Raw genomic sequence first — 13,904 nt, 5'->3', positions numbered from 1 at the left:
AAAATAATTATATATGTATTTTATATAATTATACCTTTTCTCAACGGGTTACAAAGGGGGTAAAGTTTCGTAAACTATACTTATATAGTTTATTGCAGAAAACAAGTTTGTAAACAAATATATATATATATATATATATATATATATATATATATATATATATATATATATATATATATATATATATATATATAGAGAGAGAGAGAGAGAGAAAGATAGATATGTTCAAATGTTTCCAACAAGTATTGTGTGCCTCTAACAACCAATCAGAATTAAGAAAAAATAAATTCAATAATAAAACATAAAATGGTATAATAGTAATCTTATTTATGATAAATATGGTAAATAATTAAAATCATTAATAACCTTTAAATATGGAAATTCTGTTAAAAACACTACAAAATCACCGAGAGATCCTCTTCTAAACCTAGCCCACCTTCTTCCATCGGTTCCATCCCGTTGGTCAATGATCCTCTGCCGCCCATTGCTGATGATGCTTCCCAAATAAATGATGTAAAATCGATTAATGGGAAAGAGAAACCGAGACAAATAATTCTAGGAAGAAATGTGCACACTACTTGCCTCGAGGTAACAAAGCCTGATGTCGCTGATGAGGTTACCGGAGAAAGAGAAGCTTATATGGCCAGCGTGTTGGCCAGATATAGAAAATCCTTGCTCGAAAGGACAAAACATCATTTGGGTAACAATCTTTTTGCCTCTTATTTAATCTAACTTTATGTTTATGATCTTGTTCTATATTCAAACCCCCAATTTGGCTACACAATTGATGTCAAATTTGCTCCTAAAAGTTGTAATTTTTTAATAGGGTATCCTTATAATTTGGACTTCGATTATGGTGTGTTGTCTCAGTTGCAACATTTCTCCATTAACAACCTTGGGGACCCATTCATCGAGAGCAATTATGGTGTCCATTCCAGGTAGTTTGAGGTTGGTGTATTAGACTGGTTTGCTCGTTTATGGGAGTTGGAAAAGAACGAATACTAGGGTTACATTACAAATAGTGGAATAGAGGGCAATCTTCATGGCATACTAGTCAGGTAATTTGTATGAATTTAGGCTTTTAGCTCATTTCTTGGATTTTTAAAACTTGAATACTTTATATATTATGTAAATGTAACAGGAGATAAGTGTTTCCTGATGGGATTTTGTATGCTTCATCCGAATCACATTATTCCATTTTTAAAGTAGCAAGAATGTATCGAATGGATTGTGAAATATTCCTAAAAAGTATATATAGTCTATTCAGTTCATTCAGTCCAAAAAAGGAACAATCATTTTGTATAAGTTTCATAATGTGTATGTATTTTTTCTTGTACAACCAGGCAACAAAGGTATCTTTCAAGAAACCGATTGGACTGTGAGTGTTTCGGGTCACAAATTTGTCGGGTGTCCAATGCTATGTGGCGTTCAAATAACACGATTAGAACACATCATTGTAATTAGATTAAGTCGATTATTTGGATCAAGTGACTCGGGGAATACTTGATCAAGTGACTCGAGTATTACATTCTGTTAGAATAAATTAAAAGTCTTCAATGTCTAACACATTCTATTAGAATTTATAGTTTTATTCTTTTAGAATATACTGAAAGTTATAATATTTTAAAGTTGATTATGTTTTTTTTTTAGGTTTTGAAGGGGCTACCATTGTTGTGGAAAATGAAGAAAACATGTTAAGCGAGAGTATTCTAGCAGAATGTTGTTATTTTTTTAAGAATTTTATTCATTTATGTTGATATTCTTTTAGAATAAAATGTAAGAATATGTATGAATTTGTATTTAAGTTCGGATGTATAAGAATATATTAGAATGTTGTCATTTTTCAACCTCGGATTCAAGAATTTTGTTATTCTTCAATAATATTCTAATAGAATAAAATTCTGAAAAAACATCATTCTAACAAAAAAATATTCTGACAGAATAAAATCGGTTATGTTTACAAATTACGTTAGAATTAAAATTGATTTAATTAGAAAAAGTTCAGATTTTTAAAATTAGGAGAATTAATTATCCCTAAAAATCCTAAAATTTTCTTTTATAAATGTAGTTAAATGTCCAAAATACCCTTTTGCTAAAAATTTTGTGATTATATGGTACATGCTATCCAATTGTAATATCATACACTCTCAAATCATGCCCATTGATTAATTCAATACGTTGGTCCAGAGATGTGCATTCTAGCACACAATACTTAGTAAAAACAAAATAAGCTAAGCATATATATATATATATATATATATATATATATATATATATATATATATATATATATATATATATAGTTTACATGAATAATGTAACGTGTTTGAACTCGTTTTTCATATCTTTACGTTTTTATCAAAGCTTTGCATGTAATAATATACGAGTTTGGTAGTAAAGTCATTTCATGTATTTATCACTTTTCGTAAAAATAGTAAATAAATGTATTTGAATGTTTGCGTTTTAACGTAAATCTTCTTGTGTGTTACTTGTATTCCCCCCCCCCCCTAAAAACATAGAAAAGTCTTGTAAAATGTAGGGGTATGAACTCATCTTATGTGTATTTGCGGTTTGATAACAAAGTGAGGGTGATGATCTTCAAGTTAGAATACTTGAAAGTGTTCGTATCCTACGAGTATTTAACACACGATTTTGTGTGTAAATTAGTTGAACTAATATGAAAGTGTTATTAAAACACTAGATTTATAAAGAAACTTACCAAATCTCTTTGAATTAGCTTGGAAAAGACTTGGAAGGTAGTCTTGTACTTGAGAGAAAACAAGGATGAGAAGAAGGTGTTTACTGATGAAATGCGTAGATTGTGTTGAAGTGTTCTTAACACAAGCTTAAATAGGGTAAAAAGGTGTAAGGTGAAGTGACATTTACATTGGTATGTGTAATTATCTCATTGGGAAAAAAATTTCTACCAATCAAGTAGCACCATTTGATTCCATTTTGGTGATTTCGGCCAAGGTATGACCGAAATCTACTTGATTTCGGTTTGGTATCACTCAAGAAAGGGAGATTTCGGTCCTAGTGGTCCCTTAACATGTGTTTTCGGTCTTGATGTTACTCCTTGAAGGGTGATATCGGTCCTAGGCAATCGAAATCACTAGATTTGTGGGGTCCTAGGCCGAAAACCTTAAAGCAAGTTTTTAATTTATGATTTTTGTTTCTAACTTGTTGATTTTCCAAGGTTTTCAAAGTATATATATATATATATATATATATATATATATATATATATATATATATATATATATATATATATATATAAACATGCCCTTTTGGCTTTCAAAGTTCTATTGCATCAAAGTTACGTTGCGAATTCACTTGTACACGGTTAAAATTTAGACCTTGCTTGTTCTAAAATTTTTCCAGTTGTCACACTATGAGAGGAAGTGCATGAACCCGATTTATTGGGGCGAGGTCGGTCAGCGGGTTATGGGGAGTACCGAGGTGGTACTCAAGACCACTGAGTTGATTCAGCAGTTTCGGAGCAGGGTCCAGACAGCTCAGAGTCGGCAGAAGAGTTATACTGACAGATGTCGGTCAGACTTAGAGTTTCAGGTGAGAGATATGGTTCTCCTGAAGGTGTCACCTTGGAAAGGTGTCATCCGGATCAGGAAGCAGGGAAGCTGGGCCCCAGATATATTGGTCCTTTCAGGGTTTTGGCTCGGGTGGGCCGACTTACGTATCGATTAGATCTTCCAGCCGAGCTCAGTCAAATTCATAGCACGTTCCACGTCTCTCAGCTGCGGAAATGCTTAGTGGATGATTCCGCAGTGGTACCTTTGGAGGATATTCAGGTGGATGACTGCCTGAATTATATTAAGAGACTGATAGCGATTCTGGATCGGAGGACGAAAACCCTGAGGAACAAGGTTGTTGAGTTAGTGAAGGTGCAATGGCAGCACCGCAAGGGTTCAAAGTGGACTTGGGAGCCCGAGGATGAGATGAAGGAGCACTATCCGGAGTTATTCGGGGCAGCGGACTTCGAAAACGAAGTCTGATTCAAGTGGGGGAGAATTGTAACACTTGAATCTTGGTATATTTCTTTATTTCCCTTGTTATTATAAAAGTTATATTTTTGGTCCTTGGGCAGTACGCAGGGCGTACCACATGGTACGCTTAGCGTACAAGCTCTAAATCGAGTACGCAGGGTGTACCAAATGGTACGCTTAACGTACTGATGCTAAGTGGGGACGGGACTCCAGACACGTACGATGGGCATACATTTATGTACACGGGGCGTACGTGAGACATATTGAAACCCTAATTTACGGTGTTACGCCCTATATAAACACCTTAAGACCCTATGGTTGGCCTCTTTACCAGCCCCCAAACCTCCTAAAACCCTAAATCATCCCTTAAGCTTTCTTGGTGGTGTTCTTGAGCCCTTGAGAGGATTTTAGTGGTTGTTTTACTCATTGTGAAGGAAGCTTTGAAGATTGAAGGTGCTTTGCTTGGAAGGAAGGTCATAGATCCAGAATCATCTCACTTGATGCAATCTCTTTGGGGTATCAAGTTCGTACCTTGGCTTGTAAATGTTTAGATCTCCTTATAGTTTGTTTTGTTATGCTTTTGGTCCCATTTTGGGTTGATAGAAGAGTTAAGATGTTTAAGGGCTTGTTCTTTTAGATTTGAGCTTGTTATGGACTACTTAAGCATAAAGGTGCAAGCTTTGTGGGATTTTTGGTCACATGCATGCATTAAGTCAATTATTAAGTCCTTTTTAAGCTTAAGAGCTTCATTTAGCCATGCATGAATGTAAAGTTAGCAACTTTACGTGATATTCTAGCTCAAGGAAGTCAGATCTATGTTTTGGGAATATGTCTTAAGGGATTAAGGGTTGAAATCAAGTTTTGGCTGAATGGGAGAGTACGTTGGGTGTACAAGTAGATATGCTTAGCGTACAAGCCTTCAAGCAAGTACATTGCACGTACGTGTTGAGTACACCCCGCGTACTTAGTCTGGTGAACTTTGCATGTTTGGTCCATCTGAATGTAAGAGTTTGGACCAAGAATAATTGGTGGGCCTTAGGGTAAGGCCCATGTAGGGATTTGGGGCCCAATTTGGAAAATTGGGCCATATGTGGGCCTTGGATGGTTAATTGGTTTTTGGGCTTTTTAGATTGAAAGTTTGGGCCTTAGTCTTGGACCAAACTAGGTAAGGGGTAAAATGGTCTTTTTACCCTAAGTTTGGATTGAAGGATATAGATTTGACTCCATTTGTTAATTGGGTGTTACTTGATATTGATAGCTCGGGGATTCGTCGGACCAATAGCCAGGGATTATCAGTGTGATTCAGCAGTCCAAGGTGAGTTTCCTCACCATGTTTAGCGGTTCGAAGGCACCAATGCCGGCCCATGATCTGTTATGTTAGAATACTTATTGTCTGTGTGACACTAGTATGTGTATGTGCTTGTATGCTTACTGGTTGGGCCTAGTGATTATTCTGTATGCTATTACTTGTTATGTAGTATGAATTGTATGTGGGCAGGGCCCGTTATGCGAGTTAGGGCGGGGCCCGTTATACTCATTGGGTGGGGCTCGTTATGCGAGTTGAGGCGGGGCCCGTTATACTCATTGGGCGGGGCCATTATGCGAGTAAGGGCGGGGCCCCTTATGTGTTATATGTTTGGTATGCAGTATCTTGGGGAACTTACTAAGCTTTGTGTTTACGGTTTTTAGTTTATGTTTCAGGTACTTCCAGTTCCAAGGGGAAGGGCTTGGGATGATTACAGAGCACACACCACCTCGTTCCACTTTTTTTGATTCACTCTGATTGATATGTTGTTTGACACATTTATTTTATTTGGTTTGTATCAATGATGTTTTGGAAATACTGATTTTACTAAATCAAAAATGAAATTTTCGGGTCTTATTTTTGGGACGTTTCAATATCGGTCGCAGATGACTGCCGGCGATGTTGATGTAGATTCTGCGACGGGTAAGGAACAGCCCACGGAGGAGGAGCCAGCCATCCATCTTCATCCCATGGGTAGAAGTAAGGGGACCACAATTGGGCAGGAGGGTAGCGAGCATTGATGGGTTTAGGCGACTGAGAATGACGATTGTTGGAAAAGTCTCTAGTTTGCCGATTTGAAGATGATTGGTTATGCTGGGGGCGTTGAGAATAAGGTTTGACGTTATTGGCTATGAGTACTTGAGGTGCAGAACCATGATCATAATGGATGGATGAAGACGAATGAGTGCGGTTGACACAAAATTCTTCTGAGACAAGGGTTGAGCGAGCCTCGAGGAAGGAGGAAAGCGGGTCCTTGTGGCTGATAAGCATAGAGATGTTCTCAAACTTTGGAGAAAGACCGTTGAGCATGTATGTAACAAGGGTTTTGTCCGGGACCGGGGCGTTAATATTTGCCAACAAATCGGCAATGTCATTCATCTTCTGACAACATTCGGTGATAGAGCGATCTCCTTGAACCAAAGCACATAACTCATTGTCTAATTTGATGGCGCGAGAGTGCTTGTTGTCTCGAAAAAGTGCTTCAAGAGCCGTCCAAATGGACTGAGCGGTGGATTGTGATTTAAGGATCATGGTAAGAAGAGACTGCGTCATTGTACGATAGAGCCAAGACTTTAGCGAGGTTTAAGGATCATGGTAAGAAGAGACTACATTATTGGAAGTATTCGTCACTTAAATCAATCTAATAAAACAAATTAGTTTAGCAAGATTAAAGAAGTAAATCAAGATAAAATAAAGATATTTAATTAAAACCCACAGACCATTTCATGATTACATCCAACCATATATAAATTTGCAGAAATCAGTGCAAATACTAAGTAATTTTGTACAAATATTCAATGAATTCAATTGTAATTTTTGTTTATATTTTTATTTTGGGATGTACGACTTGAATATTAAGCAACTTCATACAAATATATTTTAAAATTTGACTATGTATGTATCCTCGTATCCAAATTTCAGACTCCATCATTTTATATGAACGTCATACATAATAAATACATAAAGAGTTGGCTATTGCTGTAGAATGTTTGTCGGATGTGCAAGCCTACCACATAACATTGACAAAAAAAATTCAATTCTCGAAAACATTAGACAAGGTATTTTATCCATTGAGTTTCGTATTATACTCATCAAAGTATCCTCTACTAAAAATTGTACAACTATATTTGTTTTTTTAGAACGACTAACTCACAAATCTCCTAATATACCGTGAGTCTACATCTTTCGTCCTAAACAAGACTTAAACCCTCAACCTAATTAGTAATAGACACAATTTCAACAACTCAACTTCATACCCTCTCATATATAAGTATATTTGTTAAGTATTATTCCATATTTTCTTAACATACAATGTATCTCTATATTGGTGTTGCTATTATCAAATTACCTTAGAGTGGAGGATAATTAATACTAAGCTATGTAATCAATGATTTTTGGAATACATTAATTCTATTAATATAGCAATATATTAGAAAAAAAAAAGTCATTACAAAGTAGAAATATCAAAGATTGAGTTGAGTAGTCATTACAAAGTAGAAAAAAAAAAGTCATTACAAAGTAGAAATATCCAAACTATGAAAACCATTTCTTCAAAGTACTTATTTTGTGTCATGTTGAGTGAAAAAAACATTAGGCTAAGACAACCAAATATAAGACAATAGGAAACGAAGGTGTATATAAGTCCCACCGACGAGCTATGAAAATCGAAGTAGCTATATGGCGAGCAATTAATAGTTATCCCATATCAATATGATACTATAAGTGGCTACATATGTTGGAATCCCTTTTTCTCCAAAATGGCTCTGCTGGAGAGTTAATATGAGACTCTACATATATATCTTAGAGTAAATTAAACGAATCGTCCTTCGTATAGGTGCCAAAAGGCACGTTTAGTCCCTATTTTCAAAAATTAACTCGGACCGTCCATCATTTGGGTGAAACTTGCACGTTTGATCCTCCAGACATAAAATGACTATATTGCCTTAATAATTTCTTTTAATGTTTTAATTTATTTATATTGCCTTTAATTTAATTATATAATTATTTTAAAAGATATTAAATATTTGTGGTCCCACCTCCTTTTGTCCATCGTTCCTCATCGTCCTCTCATTCTCTCTTTTGAAACAGTCCTCTACCAAACCACCATCGAATACATTTCGACACCACCACCGACATCTCCTGCATTCACCATTGTTGCCTCCTTCAACTACCAAATCTGAAACTAGAACCACAATCTAAAAACTAATACTAAAACCATAATCTAAAGCTTAAACGAAGATGAAATCAATACCAATTTTCTAAAATCTGGAACCAAAACAAACCAAAATCTAACTGTAATAAATAGAAAATCCTAATCTAAAACCTATATCAGCATCGATTTTCAAGATGATATCCTCAAACCTAAAATCGGCCCTGTAAGAAATCAACACCAATTTGCTTGAGGTGATCTTTCAAACATCAAAGTAAAAAATGAGGAGAAGGAACAATCAGTAACCGTTGTAACAGTTGATGACAACAAGAAAACAAATCAGTCGAATCAATCGAATGAATCTCCGGTTGCTAAACCTTCATCTCCGACGAAAATTCCAAAACTGAATTCGAAAACGAAATCTAGAGCTTCTAGTAAGAAACTAGGGTTGAAATCGTGAATCAATGTCTTCCGGTGATGATCCAAAAAAGGCATTCGATTCCGCTATACGTGGGATCAAATTATCTGACAGTATCCACTATCCAATCGGAAAAACCAGATCTGGAACTCGTCATGTGTTTGCACATTCGGTTTAGAGATTTAAAACACAATTTGGGGGGACACGATGCCAGATTTGGGGAAACAGGGTCGTGAATCAATTCCTCCGATGATGATCCAAATAAAAGCGCTCGATCTTGCTATACATGCTTTGAAATTGTTTGTAAGTATTCAATCCAAAAAAGTAGATCTGGAACATGAACGAAGGCCAAGGGTGGTAGGTGTCTAGGTAGGACCATCTTTATTTTAAAAGATATAAATAATAGTTAAATAATAAATTAATTAAAAATAATAATATACAAGGGCAGTATAGTCTTTTCATGTCTGAAAAGGGATGAAGCGTGTCGATTAAAACTAACGAGGGATGAAACGTGCAGGTTTCACCCAAATGAGGGACGGTCCGAGTTAATTTTTGAAAATAGGGACTAAACGTGTCTTTTGACACCTGCACGAGGGACGATTCGTGTAATTTACTCTATATCTTACATGATATCAAAGCCGACGTCTAAAACCGTGTGACTTGACACATCCATGTCTATCCTCATCGAGCATCTGTCTCTAAGGAGAGTGTTAGTGTATCCCACATCGGTGCGACATAATTCTACAAGTGACTATATATATATATATATATATATATATATATATATATATATATATATATATATATGCTGAAGCCTCCTCTCTCTATAAATGTTCTTTTAAAGAGTTTATATGAGACTCTATGTTTATCTTATACGATTTAACAAAAATCTTCAAATCAAACTTTAGGTGGTGTACTAACTGAAAAACTAGCTGATAAAAAACAACATTTGATAAAACTAGCTGAAAGATATAAAATGACATAAATGGACATTTAAATGTGTTTCTATAATTAATTAAGGGTATATTTGGAAAATTTTAAAAAAGTTTCTAAAAAACTAGTCTAAGTAGTTTTTTAAAAAGCTAGCTTCTTGCCAAACATAACAACTTAAAAAATTTCGAAAAATAAGTTCGTTGTGACGCGCCAAACACAACCTTAATCTTCATTAAAATAAGAATATTCTATTTTTTTATGATGATCCCATAGCAACAAGGTGCCATTATCAATTAGCAATCTCAACTGGATTCACTAAATAAGCAATCAAGCTTTCAAAATCATCGAACATCTCGTGCAACTTTTGTTTAATCTCCTGTATAAATTTTATTTTATCTAAGAACAGCTTGCATAATGTTTTAATGAACTATCAATATATAACTTTTTCTAATAGCGATTTTCTGGTCAAGTTTTTGCACTTGGAAGCTACAAACATTTTATTTTATCTTTAGTAAAGTTTTGAGCTTTTTGTGTGTTGTGTGTCCATTCTTGAAGGAAGAAGATCTTTGGAGTGCACTTGGAAGCTACAAACATTTGTAGATCTGGGATTTGCACCTTCCTAGCAACCTGCAAAAGGTATAATGTTCTGGACTTGATGCATGTTTCCTTAGATTTAGCTAGTTGTTAAAGTTTATTCATTTTAGTCTCATAGTCTTAGATCTTGGGAGTTTGAGCAACTCCAGACGTGATGAAGAGTGTTTCTCTTCATTTCAGAGCTTTGTGATTCATAAAAATGGGATCTTGGTCTTTTCTATTCAGCCATGCTAGATCTATTAAGCTTTTGGGTCATGAATAAGACTTAGGTTGGATTTTGGACTCCTTGTAGCCATGCAAAGGCATAAAGGTTGCAACTTTATGTTTTTAGACGTTCATTAGGGTTAGATCTGAAGTTTGGACGTTAGGTCTTTAAGCATTAATAACTTAATTAAGAGTTTGGGCATCAGGTGGTTACGTTGGGCGTAATCCCTAAGTACGCTGAGCGTAGTGGGTTGTGGCCCCGTAACCCTTTCGAGATCAAGCGGTACGTTGGATGTAATAGGAAGTATGTAGGGCGTACTCCCAAAAACCCATTTGGGCCATTCGTGTATCCGTTGGACTGGTACAACTTTAAGTGCATATGATACAACTCGTTGAAGCATACCGAATGTTAGTTTATCTACTACGATTGTAGGGATGTATATTTGGACCGAACTGGACCAGACCGTCTCTTGGACCAAATTAGGTTTGCAGAAATTGGTGGACCTTGGACCGGACCTGTTTAGAGGTCCTAATATCCCCCTAATATTTGTCCGCATAACGTATATATAATAAATATTTATATAGTACGCAACGTGTACGACGAACAATTATTTTATTCGTGAGTTTTTTTATTTAATAAAATGAATAATTATCACTTAAAATATCTAGCCCTAACTTACGAGCGTTGTATATATATATATATATATATATATATATATATATATATATATATATATATATATATATATATATAATAAAGTTATTGAAATGTGATAGAAATATTATAATAATTTTAAAATATAAAGAATAATTACAAAATATTATAAAAATCTTTATAAAATATAAAAAATCTATTAAAAATAATATTTGAGTAAATATGATATTTTAAAAGTTTATAAAGAAAAAATACAATATTTAGAAATTAAGCCGGACAAATACAATATTTTCATGTTTAACAAAAGTATATATATCTCATTTTCATTTTTATATTTTAGGAGCCTATGTTTTACATGTAACGAAAAAACAGGTGACTTGTTTAGCCTCTACGGATATAACCCGGATCCGAATCGAAACAGGAACATATTTTTCTCTTTGAATGAAACCTTCTCGTCGCTCACATCGGCACGAAACAGCTGCGAATCACCTACCTCGCTCGATCCGAATCCATCTGCAACTTCAGTTCGTCTTCTTCAAAGGTACTCTCCCACGATCGATCTTTCTTGTATCGTTGAAATTATACATGTTTAGATCTGTATATTCCTAAGTTTACATGTCTTTCTATCTATATATATGTTCAGATCTGTTCGTAACTTGAAAGTTGTACGATCCTTTGGCCATTAAAATTGCACAGATTTCTCTATCTTTGAATCCGTCTATACATACATCTCTAACATTTCACACCTCTTCAATTACATATGTTTGAGTTCGCGTATGCGAGATTCAATGCAATTATGTGAATCTATGAATTGAGAAATGTTTAATTGCCTCGGTATGAAATTTCGTAGATTAGAAGTTTTGTTTCGTATATAATTGTGTAGCAGCATATGAATTCTTAGGAATTGGGGAAGAACAGCGTCCTGATTATAAACGCCTTTTTCAAAAATTTGAATTTGGGAAAAATTTGATGATTAAATTTACACTCTTCTCTCAACCATATCCTTGAGCAGATTGGGAACATTCAATTTCCTCATAACACTAAACCTATTCTTCTATCAAACTTAGTGGTTATATGAATTCTTCAATTTGTTTTCACATCCAATGATCCAAATCTTCTTCAATTTCAACAGATCATGCCTGGGCAGAAGATTGAAACAGGTCATACAGACATAATCCATGATGTCTGTATGGATTACTATGGAAAACGAGTAGCATCCGCCTCCTCTGATGCCACCATCAAGATAATCAGTGTCACCACCACCACCACCACCACCACCGACACCTCACACCCCCTTGCCACATTGACAGGTCACAATGGTCCAGTCTGGCAGGTTGCATGGGCCCACCCCAAATTCGGGTCACTTCTTGCATCATGTTCATACGATGGCACTGTAATAATCTGGAAAGAAGGCAACTTAAACGACTGGACACTTGCTCACACCTTTAATAACCACAAATCATCTGTAAACTCAATCGCGTGGGCCCCACATGAACTTGGTCTCTGTTTAGCTTGTGGGTCCTCTGATGGGGACATTTCAGTCCACACTGCCAGGTCAGACGGTGGGTGGGACACCACAAAGATTGACCAAGCTCACCCTGTTGGCGTGACAACTGTCACGTGGGCCCCATCAATGACACCCGGATCTTTAATCGGGTCTGGTGTGTTTGACCCTGTTCAGAAGTTAGCATCAGGTGGAAATGACAACATTGTGAAGATATGGAATTTTGTTAATGGAGAATGGAAATTGGATTCCATTCCTACCCTTAAAATGCATGGTGATATTGTAAGGGATGTGGCGTGGGCCCCAAATTTAGGGCTTCCAAAGAGCACAATTGCAAGTGCTTCACAAGATGGGAGTGTTGTGATATGGAGTGTGGGTGGGAAAGAAGGTGAGGAGTGGAAAGGGAAGGTGTTAAATGACTTTAAAGCCCCTGTTTGGAGAGTGTCGTGGTCGCTAACTGGGAATCTTTTGGCTGTTGCTTCTGGGGACAATAATGTCACGTTGTGGAAAGAAGCTCTTGATGGTGAATGGCAACAGGTAAAAACTTCTGAATAGTTTTTTTATTCAATACAGAATTTTGATTTTTTTTTAATGCATGTTTTGTTGTTTTAAATTGGGAATGATTTATGTGATTGGTTGTTATGAAAATGTTAGAAGGAACAAAAGTGATGGATGATATGGTTTATGTTTAGTTTTTGATGACTTGTATGACTCTCATTAAGTTCTGAATCTTAATAGATGAACACTGATGATTTCATAGGTGATTTGTTTCTTTTTGATTAAGCACTTAATCATGGTTGTTTCTTTTTTGCTTAATCAGGATATGATGATTTTATGGGTTAAGCCAAAAAAACGGCTTAATGTATTAAGACACCAACTATTTACATGTCAAAATTGAAGAAAAGAGTAGGAGTAAGTTCATGGTCACTAATGTGCTAATTCAATGTCTTTATTTGGTTGAATGACCCTGCCAAAGGTTATTATAAAATAAAAAGAAAATAGAAAATAATAAAATAAGGGTAATATAGTCATTTCAAGTATGGTAGGAAGGAAAACTGAACAACAAATACCAAAAGATGGTTTGATTGAAATAAAAAGTAAAAACTTAGGTCCCGTTTGATAGTTTATGTCTGGAAAAGTGCTGTCTGGGAAAGTTTTCTGACCGGGAATGAAATCATGTTGTTTGACTGTACATCTGATTGACTGTGCTAAATGATGAAAAAAAGTAATAATTCAATAAAAAATAAATTTTTAAAAAAAAGTTATTTAAAAAAAATTAATAATCCAAGAAAGAAAGAAAGAGGCAGGGTTTGATGCATAATTGTCTTTCCAACCCATTCAGCCAGAAAGATATGATTTTGGGGTTTTCTGGGAAAGACATATCTTACCGGGAAAGACCTCTTTTTTTTGCAAATCA

The 13,904-nt window shown here is 35.3% G+C and overlaps 2 pseudogenes across 1 annotated transcript; both read left to right on the top strand.

Moving 5' to 3' along the window:
* The first annotated feature begins 329 nt into the window (after window positions 1-329).
* On the top strand, window positions 330-1,698 carry LOC145121326 (serine decarboxylase-like; annotated as a pseudogene).
* Window positions 1,699-11,384: 9,686 nt separating this feature from the next.
* LOC145120368 (protein transport protein SEC13 homolog B pseudogene) lies at window positions 11,385-13,246 on the top strand (annotated as a pseudogene). The gene is made up of 2 exons (XR_013714172.1): window positions 11,385-11,524; window positions 12,116-13,246. The product of XR_013714172.1 is annotated as a protein transport protein SEC13 homolog B pseudogene (transcript).
* Window positions 13,247-13,904: the final 658 nt, after the last annotated feature.

This window comes from Lactuca virosa, chromosome 6 (assembly GCF_052849685.1).
Source record: "Lactuca virosa cultivar CGN04683 chromosome 6, Lactuca_virosa_CGN04683_v6, whole genome shotgun sequence".
Classification (NCBI taxonomy): Eukaryota; Viridiplantae; Streptophyta; class Magnoliopsida; order Asterales; family Asteraceae; genus Lactuca; species Lactuca virosa.
This window is presented reverse-complemented; position numbering and strand designations above follow the sequence as displayed.